The 14002-nt window shown below is 44.6% G+C and overlaps 1 long non-coding RNA gene across 3 annotated transcripts; it reads right to left on the bottom strand.

Annotated features, from left to right (window-relative positions):
* Nucleotides 1–9851: 9851 nt before the first annotated feature.
* On the bottom strand, nt 9852–12757 carry LOC138641894 (uncharacterized). 3 transcript variants are annotated; one of them, XR_011313958.1, is made up of 4 exons: nt 12546–12757; nt 12261–12379; nt 10404–11458; nt 9852–10196 (listed from the first exon to the last, which is right to left on the bottom strand). It is a non-coding gene; the product is annotated as an uncharacterized lncRNA (long non-coding RNA). The 3 variants fall into 3 exon arrangements; XR_011313957.1 differs by having other exon boundaries at nt 9852–11195; nt 11335–11458; XR_011313956.1 differs by having other exon boundaries at nt 9852–11458.
* Nucleotides 12758–14002: the final 1245 nt, after the last annotated feature.

The following is a 14002-nucleotide window of genomic DNA, read 5'->3' as shown; positions in this document are numbered from 1 at the left end:
CTGCACTGCCCCCTCTCTGTTGCTGCACTGAGACCTCTCCAAAACTGCACTGACCCTTTTCCGATACTGCACTGAGCCCTCTCTGATGCTGCACTGCCCCCTCTCCGATACTGCACTGAGCCCTCTCCAATGCTGCACTGAGCCCTCTCCGATAATACACTGACCCCTTTCCGATACTGCACTGCCCCCTCTCCGATACTGCACTGACCCCTCTCTGATACTGCACTGACCCTTTCTGATACTGCACTGACCCCTCTCTGATACTGCACTGACCCCTTTCTGATACTGCACTGACCCCTCTCCGATACTGCACTGAGCCCTTTCCAATACTGCACTGAGCCCTCTCCAATGCTGCACTGAGCCCTCTCCGATAATACACTGACCCCTTTCCGATACTGCACTGCCCCCTCTCCGATACTGCACTGACCCCTCTCTGATACTGCACTGACCCCTTTCTGATACTGCACTGACCCCTCTCCGATACTGCACTGAGCCCTCTCTGATGCATGAAGCAAAGTTTCTAAAGACCATAGTGGCATTGAAGATGGTGAGATCAGGAGCTAGCAGTGCTCTCCAGTGATCTGGCTAGTTTCAGAGCATTGCTTACAAGCTCAATAGAAAAGAACTTGTAAGCACTTCCCTGCTTACCTTGAAGACCGTCCTCCACTGCTATATTGCAGCGGTAGCCGGTAATTAGCCAATGAACAGTAAAGCATAAACTTAAAACACCTTCCATTATTAAGAACAAAGAAGCTTTTTAATAAAAATTGTGAAATTGCTTGTTTTTACAGTTTACAATTTTAACCATTTAAGATGATGAGAATAACACTTTCAGAAAATGAACATTTCCTGATTTCACTGTATAACGCTGCTTTTGTCATCCGCTAAAGACAAAGTCTTGAGTCTTCAGGCAATTAATAAGAAAGCAATGGAGATAATGAGAGTTTTTATAAATTAGAAATATAATACTAATGCAAAGGCAGTGAGCCTGGTATTTGTCCAAAAAAAGACGTAATGCTAATAGAATGTCAATGATGCTAAGAGACGGGCTGATCTATAATTTATCTATGTATGTAAGTGAACTCTAGAGACATATTAGAACTTTCATTTTGACATATGCATATTTTGGAAATAAGAAACTGATATAAATGTTTCTGATAGGAGCCGGTTTAAATACATTTATTATGACTTTAGTGATGGAAAGATTATTACCATGAGCTTTAGAAAAATTATATTTGACAAGCCACTAAGGTTAATGTAATTAGCTTTATCTCAAGACATACAATACTGAAGAAGTGAACAGATTGAAGCTGAGATAGGAGTTCCTTCAAATAATTTGATTAAAAATAATAGGTTTGATAGTTATTATATTTTTAAGAAGAAGTAATATATTTGTCAGCCTCTAGGCATGGATAATCTGTGTCATTACCTAAAAGTCTTCTCTGAATTGTGAGATTATCTCCCACTTGTAGGACAAAAATGTACTAGAATTTAAAAAAAAATTAAATGGCTTGTGCACCTTTGGGGACTTTATTTTTCCTTTTTTGCATGTGTTTGGGGCTAAAAATTATTTTAGAAGTTATACCGTATATACTCGAGTATAAGCCGAGATTTTCAGCCCAAAATTTTGGGCTGAAAGTGCCTCTCTCGGCTTATACTCGAGTCACGGTAGTGGTGGGGTCGGCGGGTGAGGGGGAGAGGACGCTGAGGCATACTTACCTAGTCCTGGCGATCCTGACGCTCCCCCTGCCGTCCCACGGTCTTCTGTGCTGCAGCTTCTTCCCCTCTTCAGCGGTCACGTGGGACCGCTCATTAGAAAAATGAATAGGCGGCTCCACCTCCCATAGGGGTGGAGCCGCCTATTCATTTCTCTAATCAGCGGTGTCGGTGACCGCTGATAGAGGAAGAGGCTGCGGCACCGAAGACCGTGTGACGGCAGGGGGAGCGTCAGGATCGCTGGGACTAGGTAAGTATGTAATATTCACCTGTCCACGTTCCAGCCGCCAGGCGCCGCTCCATCTTCCCGGCGCCGCTCCATCTTCCCGGCGCCGCTCCATCTTCCCGGCGTCGCTCCGCTCTGACTGTTCAGGTCAGAGGGCGCGATGACGCATATAGTGTGCGCGGCGCCCTCTGCCTGATCAGTCAGTGCGCAGAGACGCCGGGACCGGACGCTGGGAGCTGCAAGCAAGAAAGGCGAGTATGGCATTTTTTTTTTATTGCAGCAGCAGCAGCAATGGCAGAGCTTTCTATGGCACAGCTATGGGGCAGTACTGAACGGCACACAGCACTATATGACAGCTATGGGGCAGTACTGAACGGCACACAGCACTATATGGCAGCTATGGGGCAGTACTGAATGGCACACAGCAGTATATGGCAGCTATGGGGCAGTACTGAACGGCACACAGCACTATATGGCAGCTATGGGGCAGTACTGAATGGCACACAGCACTATATGGCAGCTATGGGGCAGTACTGAACGGCACACAGCACTATATGGCAGCTATGGGGCAGTACTGAACGGCACACAGCACTATATGGCAGCTATGGGGCAGTACTGAACGGCACACAGCACTATATGGCAGCTATGGGGCAGTACTGAACGGCACACAGCACTATATGGCAGCTATGGGGCAGTACTGAACGGCACACAGCACTATATGGCAGCTATGGGGCAGTACTGAACGGCACACAGCACTATATGGCAGCTATAGGGCAGTACTGAACGGCACACAGCACTATATGGCAGCTATGGGGCAGTACTGAACGGCACACAGCACTGTTGTGAATTCTGTGGCTGAATTCACTCCTGTGGTCACAAGTGGTACTGCAGCTTCTGAGCTTCCTCCCTCAGGTGTTCTGGTGAGCTCGTTAACTGCTTCATTACTTAACTCCGCCTGATGCTGCTATCCTTGCTCCTTGTCAATGTTTCAGTGTTGGATCTGAGCTTCTCCTGATTGTTCCTGTGACCTGCTGCTCTGTATAGCTAAGTGCTTTTGCTTTTTTGTTGCTTTTTTTCTGTCCAGCTTGTCTTTTGTTTTGCTGGAAGCTCTGAGACGCAAAGGGTGTACCGCCGTGCCGTTAGTTCGGCGCGGTGGGGTTTTTTTTGCCCCCTTTGCGTGGTTTTGCTTTAGGGTTTTTTGTAGACTGCAAAGTTCGCTTTACTGTCCTCGCTCTGTCCTAGAATATCGGACCCCACTTTGCTGAATCTATTTCATCCCTACGTTTTGTCTTTTCATCTTACTCACAGTCATTATATGTGGGGGGCTGCCTTTTCCTTTGGGGAATTTCTCTGGGGCAAGTCAGGCCTATTTTTCTATCTTCAGGCTAGCTAGTTTCTTAGGCTGTGCCGAGTTGCCTAGGTAGTTGTTAGGCGCAATCCACAGCCGCTTTTAGTTGTGTGTAGGATAGGATCAGGTGTGCAGTCTACAGAGTTTCCACGTCTCAGAGCTCGTTCTTGTATTTTTGGGTATTTGTCAGATCACTGTGTGCGCTCTGATCGCTAAGCACACTGTGTTTCTGGATTGCCTTCATAACACCTGTCATTAGCAAACATAACAGTACAAGGAGCCCAACTAATGATTCTCAATAGAGGGAAAGAAAAAGTTCTGACATCATTTTTTTTTTTTTTTCTGCTCTGTGTTCACTTTTTTTTTTTCCCCTAGACATTTGGGTGATTCTGGACACAGGTGTGGACATGGATATTCAGGGTCTGTGCTCTTCAATGGATAATCTCGTTATAAATGTACAAAAAATTCAAGATACTATTGATCAGAAATCTATGTTAGAACCAAGAATTCCTATTCCTGATTTGTTTTTTGGAGATAGAACTAAGTTTCTAAGTTTCAAAAATAATTGTAAGCTATTTCTGGCCTTGAAACCTCATTCTTCTGGTAATCCTATTCAACAGGTTTTGATTATTATTTCTTTTTTGCGCGGCGACCCTCAAGACTGGGCATTTTCTCTTGCGCCAGGAGACCCTGCATTGAGTAGTGTCGATGCGTTTTTCCTGGCGCTCGGATTGCTGTACGATGAGCCTAATTCAGTGGATCAGGCTGAGAAAAATTTGCTGGCTTTGTGCCAGGGTCAGGATGATATAGAAGTATATTGTCAGAAATTTAGGAAATGGTCAGTACTCACTCAGTGGAATGAATCTGCGCTGGCAGCTTTGTTCAGAAAGGGTCTCTCTGAGGCTCTTAAGGATGTCATGGTGGGATTTCCTATGCCTGCTGGTTTGAATGAGTCTTTGTCTTTGGCCATTCAGATCGGTTGACGCTTGCGCGAGCGTAAATCTGTGCACCATTTGGCGGTACTGCCTGAGGTTAAACCTGAGCCTATGCAGTGCGATAGGACTATGACTAGAGTTGAACGGCAGGAATACAGACGTCTGAATGGTCTGTGTTTCTACTGTGGTGATTCTACTCATGCTATTTCTGATTGTCCTAAGTGCACTAAGCGGTCCGCTAGGTCTGCCGTCATTGGTACTGTACAGTCCAAATTCCTTCTGTCCATTACCTTGATATGCTCTTTGTCGTCGTTTTCTGTCATGGCGTTTGTGGATTCGGGCGCTGCCCTGAATCTGATGGATTTGGATTATGCTAAACGTTGTGGGTTTTTCTTGGAGCCTTTGCGGTGTCCTATTCCATTGAGAGGAATTGATGCTACACCTTTGGCCAAGAATAAACCTCAATACTGGGCCCAGCTGACCATGTGCATGGCTCCTGCACATCAGGAAGTTATTCGCTTTCTGGTGTTGCATAATCTGCATGATGTGGTCGTGTTGGGGTTGCCATGGCTACAAACCCATAATCCAGTATTGGATTGGAATTTCATGTCGGTATCCAGCTGGGGTTGTCAGGGGGTACATGGTGATGTTCCATTTTTGTCGATTTCGTCATCCACCCCTTCTGAGGTCCCAGAGTTCTTGTCTGATTATCAGGATGTATTTGAAGAGCCCAAGTCCGATGCTCTACCTCCGCATAGGGATTGTGATTGTGCTATCAATTTGATTCCTGGTAGTAAATTCCCTAAAGGTCGATTATTTAATTTATCCGTGACCGAACACGCCGCTATGCGCAGTTATGTGAAGGAATCCCTGGAGAAGGGACATATTCGCCCATCGTCATCACCACTGGGAGCAGGGTTCTTCTTTGTAGCCAAGAAGGATGGTTCGCTGAGACCGTGTATTGATTACCGCCTTCTTAATAAGATCACTGTTAAATTTCAGTATCCCTTGCCATTGTTATCTGACTTGTTTGCTCGGATTAAGGGGGTTAGTTGGTTCACTAAGATAGATCTTCGTGGTGCGTATAATCTGGTGAGAATCAGGCAAGGAGATGAATGGAAAACTGCATTCAATACGCCCGAGGGTCATTTTGAGTATCTAGTGATGCCGTTCGGACTTGCCAATGCTCCATCTGTGTTTCAGTCTTTTATGCATGACATCTTCCGTGAGTATCTGGATAAATTCCTGATTGTTTACTTGGATGACATTTTGATCTTCTCAGATGATTGGGAGTCTCATGTGAAGCAGGTCAGAATGGTTTTTCAGGTCCTGCGTGCTAACTCTTTGTTTGTGAAGGGATCAAAGTGTCTCTTCGGTGTGCAGAAAGTTTCATTTTTGGGGTTCATCTTTACCCCTTCTACTATCGAGATGGATCCAGTTAAGGTCCAAGCCATCCAGGATTGGATTCAGCCGACATCTCTGAAAAGTCTGCAAAAGTTCCTGGGCTTTGCTAATTTTTATCGTCGCTTCATCTGTAGTTTTTCTAGCATTGCCAAACCATTGACCGATTTGACCAAGAAGGGTGCTGATTTGGTTAATTGGTCTTCTGCTGCTGTGGAAGCTTTTCAGGAGTTGAAGCGTCGTTTTTGTTCTGCCCCTGTGTTGTGTCAGCCAGATGTTTCTCTTCCGTTCTAGGTCGAGATTGATGCTTCTGAGATTGGAGCAGGGGCGGTTTTGTCACAGAGAGGTTCTGATTGCTCAGTGATGAAACCATGTGCTTTCTTTTCCAGGAAGTTTTTGCCCGCTGAGCGTAATTATGATGTGGGCAATCGAGAGTTGCTGGCCATGAAGTGGGCATTCGAGGAGTGGCGTCATTGGCTTGAAGGAGCTAAGCATCGCGTGGTGGTATTGACTGATCATAAGAACTTGACTTATCTCGAGTCTGCCAAGCGCTTGAATCCTAGACAGGCCCGTTGGTCGTTATTTTTTGCCCGCTTCGACTTTGTGATTTCGTACCTTCCGGGCTCTAAAAATGTGAAGGCGGATGCTCTGTCTAGGAGTTTTGTGCCCGACTCTCCGGGTTTATCTGAGCCAGTGGGTATCCTCAAGGAAGGAGTCATTGTGTCTGCCATCTCCCCTGATTTGCGGCGGGTGCTGCAAAAATTTCAGGCGAATAAACCTGATCGTTGTCCAGCAGAGAAACTGTTCGTCCCTAATAGGTGGACTAATAAACTTATCTCTGAACTTCATTGTTCGGTGTTGGCTGGTCATCCTGGAATCTTTGGTACCAGAGAGTTAGTGGCTAGATCCTTCTGGTGGCCATCTCTGTCACGGGATGTACGTACTTTTGTGCAGTCCTGTGGGATTTGTGCTAGGGCTAAGCCCTGCTGTTCTCGTGCCAGTGGGTTGCTTTTGCCCTTGCCGGTCCCAAAGAGGCCTTGGACACATATTTCGATGGATTTCATTTCTGACCTTCCCGTTTCTCAAAAGATGTCAGTCATTTCGGTGGTCTGTGATCGCTTTTCTAAAATGGTCCATCTGGTGCCCTTGGCTAAATTGCCTTCCTCCTCTGATTTGGTACCTTTGTTCTTTCAGCATGTGGTTCGGTTGCATGGCATTCCTGAGAATACTGTTTCTGACAGAGGTTCCCAGTTTGTTTCAAGGTTTTGGCGAGCCTTTTGTGGTAGGATGGGCATTGACCTATCCTTTTCCTCGGCTTTCCATCCTCAGACTAATGGCCAGACCGAACGAACCAATCAGACCTTGGAAACATATCTGAGATGTTTTGTTTCTGCAGACCAGGATGATTGGGTGTCCTTTTTGCCGTTGGCTGAGTTCGCCCTTAATAATCGGGCCAGCTCGGCTACCTTGGTTTCTCCATTTTTTTGCAATTCTGGGTTCCATCCTCGTTTCTCTTCAGGACAGGTTGAGTCTTCGGACTGTCCTGGTGTGGATTCTGTGGTGGATAGGTTGCAGCAGATCTGGACTCAGGTAGTGGACAATTTGATCTTGTCCCAGGAGAAAGCTCAACTTTTCGCTAATCGCAGACGCCGTGTGGGTCCCCGACTTCGTGTTGGGGATCTGGTTTGGTTATCTTCTCGTCATATTCCTATGAAGGTTTCCTCTCCTAAATTTAAACCTCGTTTTATTTCTGAGGTTCTCAATCCTGTGTCTTTTCGTTTGACCCTCCCAGACTCCTTTTCCATACATAATGTATTCCATAGGTCGTTGTTGCGGAGATACGTGGCACCTATGGTTCCATCTGTTGAGCCTCCTGCCCCGGTTTTGGTGGAGGGGGAATTGGAGTATATTGTGGAGAAGATTTTGGATTCTCGTGTTTCTAGACGGAAACTCCAGTATCTGGTTAAATGGAAGGGTTATGCTCAGGAAGATAATTCCTGGGTTTTTGCCTCTGATGTTCATGCTTCCGATCTTGTTCGTGCTTTTCATGCGGCTCATCCTGGTCGGCCTGGGGGCTCTGGTGAGGGTTCGGTGACCCCTCCTCAAGGGGGGGTACTGTTGTGAATTCTGTGGCTGAATTCACTCCTGTGGTCACAAGTGGTACTGCAGCTTCTGAGCTTCCTCCCTCAGGTGTTCTGGTGAGCTCGTTAACTGCTTCATTACTTAACTCCGCCTGATGCTGCTATCCTTGCTCCTTGTCAATGTTTCAGTGTTGGATCTGAGCTTCTCCTGATTGTTCCTGTGACCTGATGCTCTGTATAGCTAAGTGCTTTTTGCTTTTTTGTTGCTTTTTTTCTGTCCAGCTTGTCTTTTGTTTTGCTGGAAGCTCTGAGACGCAAAGGGTGTACCGCCGTGCCGTTAGTTCGGCGTGGTGGGTTTTTTTTTGCCCCCTTTGCGTGGTTTTGCTTTAGGGTTTTTTGTAGACTGCAAAGTTCGCTTTACTGTCCTCGCTCTGTCCTAGAATATCGGGCCCCACTTTGCTGAATCTATTTCATCCCTACGTTTTGTCTTTTCATCTTACTCACAGTCATTATATGTGGGGGGCTGCCTTTTCCTTTGGGGAATTTCTCTGGGGCAAGTCAGGCCTATTTTTCTATCTTCAGGCTAGCTAGTTTCTTAGGCTGTGCCGAGTTGCCTAGGTAGTTGTTAGGCGCAATCCACAGCCGCTTTTAGTTGTGTTTAGGATAGGATCAGGTGTGCAGTCTACAGAGTTTCCACGTCTCAGAGCTCGTTCTTGTATTTTTGGGTATTTGTCAGATCACTGTGTGCGCTCTGATCGCTAAGCACACTGTGTTTCTGGATTGCCTTCATAACACCTGTCATTAGCAAACATAACACAGCACTATGACAAAAGCACAAGAAACAAGAGCCATCAAAATATCTGCACACCACCAAAGTTATGATAAAAATAATATAAGCTTTATTGGGAACATAATTAAAAACATCTAAAATCACACATAACCTCCGTGCAGATGCCCCTGTGAACACTGTATGCCAAAATATACATAGATATATAAACGTATGAAATCTTACAGACGTGTCCCTGCCCTCTGCACTTAATATTATTAATGTAACTATATATAGTCAAAATTTGGAATGAACACGCTGTATACAACCATATAACAACAATTATGCACACAGTCAAGTATAATACAAGCCACACAGCATGCAAATAGCATGCAACACCCCACCACAATATGCAGCTTCCAGCAAAAAAACCTATGGACCCAGAGGAGCAGATAAAATAAACTGCCCTAGATATCCAAAGAAAGGGACAGGGGAAGATGTCCAAAGATATACCCTGAAATACCCTGCATAGTCTGATCCTAGGAGTGGTCAAAAGGTGAAAATAGTGCTGGAGAAAGCACCATAGGATAAATCCTGCTGCAGGAGGCTGTGAGGCTGAATAGTCACAGGGCAAATGCGACCGGAGGAGAAGCCCAACGCGTGTCGCTGTTCTAGGACAGCTTCGTCAGGGGAAGTAGTGCAAATACCCCCAATAGCGCTTAAATACCTTATAATCAATTGTGTGGTCAGGTCAGGTGTGGCTGGCAGAGCATGGGGGCCGGAAAACCGGAAGTGACTCACCAGGAAGAAGGGAAAATGAAAGTGTCCTGAATAACACACTGAGCATGTGCAAATGGAAGGTCAAAACAGCAGAATGGATACAGGCAAAAAGCCTGAAGAAACGTAAGTGTTTATGACAGCGCAGCTCCCGGGAGCAGATGTGGTGACAGTCCTGCAATGCATGACTGTCAGCACATCTATGGGCACAAGAGAGGAAGCATACTTGTACAGTCCATAGAGAGAGGCAGCAAGTACACAGCAAGGAAGAAAAAGCAGAACCAATCCTATAAGATTAATATAGAACCAGAAGATTAAATCCTGAAAAATTTTTTTTTTTTTTTTTTTTTTTTTTATGATTATGTACATATATATACCAATAAATAAGCTCATATATGAGTCATAGTGTTATAACATGAAACATATACATATATATATATATATATATATACATACATACACACACACATATACATACATACATACATACACGCATTCCGGTGTGCAGACTTCACTAGAACATACAGTACATAGAAGACAGAATTAAATACCATCAAACTATGCTGAATCAGATTAATTCATCAATATATGTACAGCACCCTCACAATACATATGGATAAAACTTCCATGATATGATATTACACAGGATTACAGGCGGATACTTCAATTGTCCTGTTATGTAGTATATGGTCCAATGGGGAAGGAGAAGAATTAGATCCCTCTCCCCTCCCCCCATATAATGTTCCATTTAGGTCCAGAGTCTTTTCCTCTTCTCCGAAGTTTTGTAAATGAAAAAACATAAATTCTTCTCCAGACCTCCATATCACAACCAGAGGGAGTCGATGCCACTCAATATGCTGTTCGGGAAATGCATAACTCTATTCCAAACGTCCACCACGTTCACCACGAAATCCTGAAGAAGAATAGCCGAGTTATCCCAAAAAACCTGTAAAAAGGAGGTCCTCGTTAATTCCATGGGGCGCCATAGAGTGGAGCTGGTAGATCCAACGGGATTCTACCTGTAGCAATTTCTTATGCAATGTGCCACCCCTATCGGAGGTCCTCAGATGTTCCAAACCAATGACTCTAGTATTGGTATAACTCCCAGCATGATGAGTCAAGTAATGAGCCGCCACCGTAGTAAGGGTCTTACCTTTGCGTCTATCAGCCACCGCTGTATTGATCGTGGAAAAATGTCCCTGAATCCTCCGGCGCAGCTCCTGTGTGGTCTGGCCTACATAGACACGAGGGCAAGTACATATGATGGCATAGATAACATTAGATGTTTTGCAATTAATGTAGGACTTTAATCTATGTGGCGTCTGATCTGTTGGGTTAATAAAGGAATCTCGCGTGGGGTGCATATATGTACATACCGTGCAATTCCCGCACGGAAAAGAACCTTTCAGGACAATACCACGATTCAATTTATGAGTGGGCCTAGAATAATGGCTCCTCGTAAGTATGTCCCTAAAATTGGGAGCCCTTTTTGCGGTCACTAAGGGTCGTGGGCTGATCACCTGCGCTGTTTGCGTGTCAGCAGTCAGGATTCTCCAGTGATTGTTCAGGATGTCCCTTACCTGGTTCCACTGAGTATGGTATCCGGTAATGAAGCGCACAAATTTGTCCGTTTCCTTCTTTGTAGGGACCAGTAAGGTGTCCTGTGTCTGTATTTTTGCTCTCTGATAGGCCCGAGAGATACATTTCTTGGGGTAATTCCTCCTCCTAAATCTCTCCGTAAGATCATGGGCTTCCCTACGAAAATCCTCGTCATCGGTACAATTTCGTCGTGCCCTGAGGAATTGTCCCCTCGGAATGCCATCCCTCGTATGTTTTGGATGGAAGCTAAGATACTCCAACAGACTATTAACCGCTGTGGGCTTGCGATAGAGACAAGTAGATAATTTGCCATTCTGACATTTAACCTCAAGATCCAGAAATTGCACTGCAACAGAAGAAAACTGGTGAGTCAAAAAAATATTAAAAGGATTATGGTTGAGGACGTCCAGAAATTCCAGACATTCCTCAATAGAGCCTGACCAAATAAAGAAAATGTCGTCTATGAATCGCGACCAATGCCGTACCTTATTGATGAAGAAATTAGAGACATAGACGACAGTGTGCTCCCACCACCCTAAAAAAAGGTTTGCAAAAGCTGGGGCGCAGCGCGCTCCCATTGCCACGCCTGATGTTTGAATATAGAAGGTTCTGTCAAATAAGAAAAAATTGTGTCTCAAAACAAAATCTAATAAATCAATAATGAAGGAGTCATGCATTCTGTCAGAATTGGTTTGTTGATCGAGGAAAAACATGATTGCCTGTAGGCCATCATCGTGACTGATATTCGAATAAAGGGATTCCACGTCACAGGTAACCATAATCTCCCCTGATGATAAATCCAACCCTTTGTATATGCTGATAAAGTGTGAGGAGTCCCTAATGTGAGAAGGCAATTTAAGCACAAATGGCTGTAGAAAAAAATCAATGTAAATACATGCCTTCTCACACAGACTCCCAATACTAGACACGATAGGTCGGCCTGGGGGTTTATTCAAATCTTTGTGAACCTTGGGTAGCATATAGAACGTAGATGTAGTTGGTTCCTCTACCCAAATAAAGTCCCGTTCCTGAACACTGATAACCCCCAGTTCAAAAGCCCTATCCAAGAGAGCTCTCAATTTCGTAGAGAAAACCCCCGTAGGATTGGAGGGGAGTCTTCGATAAAAATGCTGGTTACCAAGTTGTCTACTTGCTTCCTCGAGATACAAGCTATGGGGCCACAGGACAACATTACCCCCCTTGTCCGCCTCCCTGATCAAGAATTCTTTATTTGACCGTAGGTCAGATAGAGCCCGTCGTTCCTGAGTAGTCAAATTAGGCATGAGGCCTACCCTAGGGGGGAGTGCTTCAATATCTTGTTTGACCATCTCGAAGAAGATTTTGACAGCTGGTATAGTGGACAGGGGTGGACACACAGTGGATTTGTTCTTGTGGGGAAAATTACGCCTACCTGTGTTAGATTCACCCTCTTGTAGGAGCTCCATCAGATCTTGAAAAACTCCATGTTCAGTCTGATCAAGAGAGGAAATCGCCTGTGGTTGTATGTGCAAAACCTGGAGGACGATTTTCCTACAGAATAAGAAAAGATCCTTGATCAAAGTGAAATTATCAGCCCGTTGTGCCGGCGAGAAAGTCAGACCCCTGCTTAATACTGCAGTTTCAATAGGTGTTAGTTGGTGTTGAGACAAGTTGACAATCTGCAATGAATCATGTTTAACCCGAACATCAGACTCACCATCACTGTTGGTTGATGACGGGATCACTTGCGTTGTTTCATCCGTTTGTTGTGATATGGAGGTCTGTATCCCCTGTTCCTGGTGATCCGAGTGGTTAGGTCTATGTCTCCTATGCCCACGCCTAGTCCTGGTCCTGGTTCTGTGTCGCTTTCCGCCGAGGACAAAAAATCACTCGAAGACGGACCCTCAGTGGTTGTGATGTTACGGGAGGAATTTGTTTGACCTTGTCTGGTTTTAATACCTCGACGTTGATTGCCTTGATGTCCCCACTTATAGGCCATATGTTGATCGAAGTCCAATTTATCCCTCAAAAATTTTTTGCTCTTTTTTTATCCATAATCTCCTTGTCATACTTGTCCAATCCCTCTTTAAGTTTGATTTTAAAGGGCTGGATTTGTGAGACCTCATCAAATTTACTGAGGCCATTTTCCAAATCCCTGATTTCTGTCTTTACCTGCACCAAGAGTTCCCTATCATGTGCAATAAGCATGTTGATTAGAATTTGTGAACAGCGGAGTAACCCCTCCTCCCATGTAGTGCGAAAAGTCACCGAGGGTTCCCATGCTGGAAAAATAGGTATCCTCAAACCTCTAGGTACTAAATTCAATTTCAAGTATTCCTCCAAACACCGAATGTTCCATAATAATCTAATTCCATGTTTTTGTGCTGCCATAAGATCCACAGATAAACGCGCAAAATGAGAATCTGGACAGTTACCAATAGTGTCCACAAATGCCGCAGAGGCTGAGGCCTTCCACGCCGCTTCCCTCGCCTCCCAATCCATACCACCCACAAGGGACCAAATAACCACACAATATATATTTTATATCAATAGATCCTCACAAATATGAGGAAATAGGCTACAGTAAGCCGTGTGCTGCCAAGCAAAAGAAAAAACACCACTGGGTGTTTAAAAAACCTGTAACATATGGGATAGCTGACGCACCACTGCAATATGCAGATATATAGAGGGGGTGCAAGACTGATGGCTAATAATGCAAACTGACAAAAGCACAAGAAACAAGAGCCATCAAAATATCTGCACACCACCAAAGTTATGATAAAAATAATATAAGCTTTATTGGGAACATAATTAAAAACATCTAAAATCACACATAACCTCCGTGCAGATGCCCCTGTGAACACTGTATGCCAAAATATACATAGATATATAAACGTATGAAATCTTACAGACGTGTCCCTGCCCTCTGCACTTAATATTATTAATGTAACTATATATAGTCAAAATTTGGAATGAACACGCTGTATACAACCATATAACAACAATTATGCACACAGTCAAGTATAATACAAGCCACACAGCATGCAAATAGCATGCAACACCCCACCACAATATGCAGCTTCCAGCAAAAAAACCTATGGACCCAGAGGAGCAGATAAAATAAACTGCCCTAGATATCCAAAGAAAGGGACAGGGGAAGATGTCCAAAGATAT

This window comes from Ranitomeya imitator, chromosome 6, assembly GCF_032444005.1.
Source record: "Ranitomeya imitator isolate aRanImi1 chromosome 6, aRanImi1.pri, whole genome shotgun sequence".
Lineage (NCBI taxonomy): Eukaryota > Metazoa > Chordata > Amphibia > Anura > Dendrobatidae > Ranitomeya > Ranitomeya imitator.
This window is presented reverse-complemented; position numbering and strand designations above follow the sequence as displayed.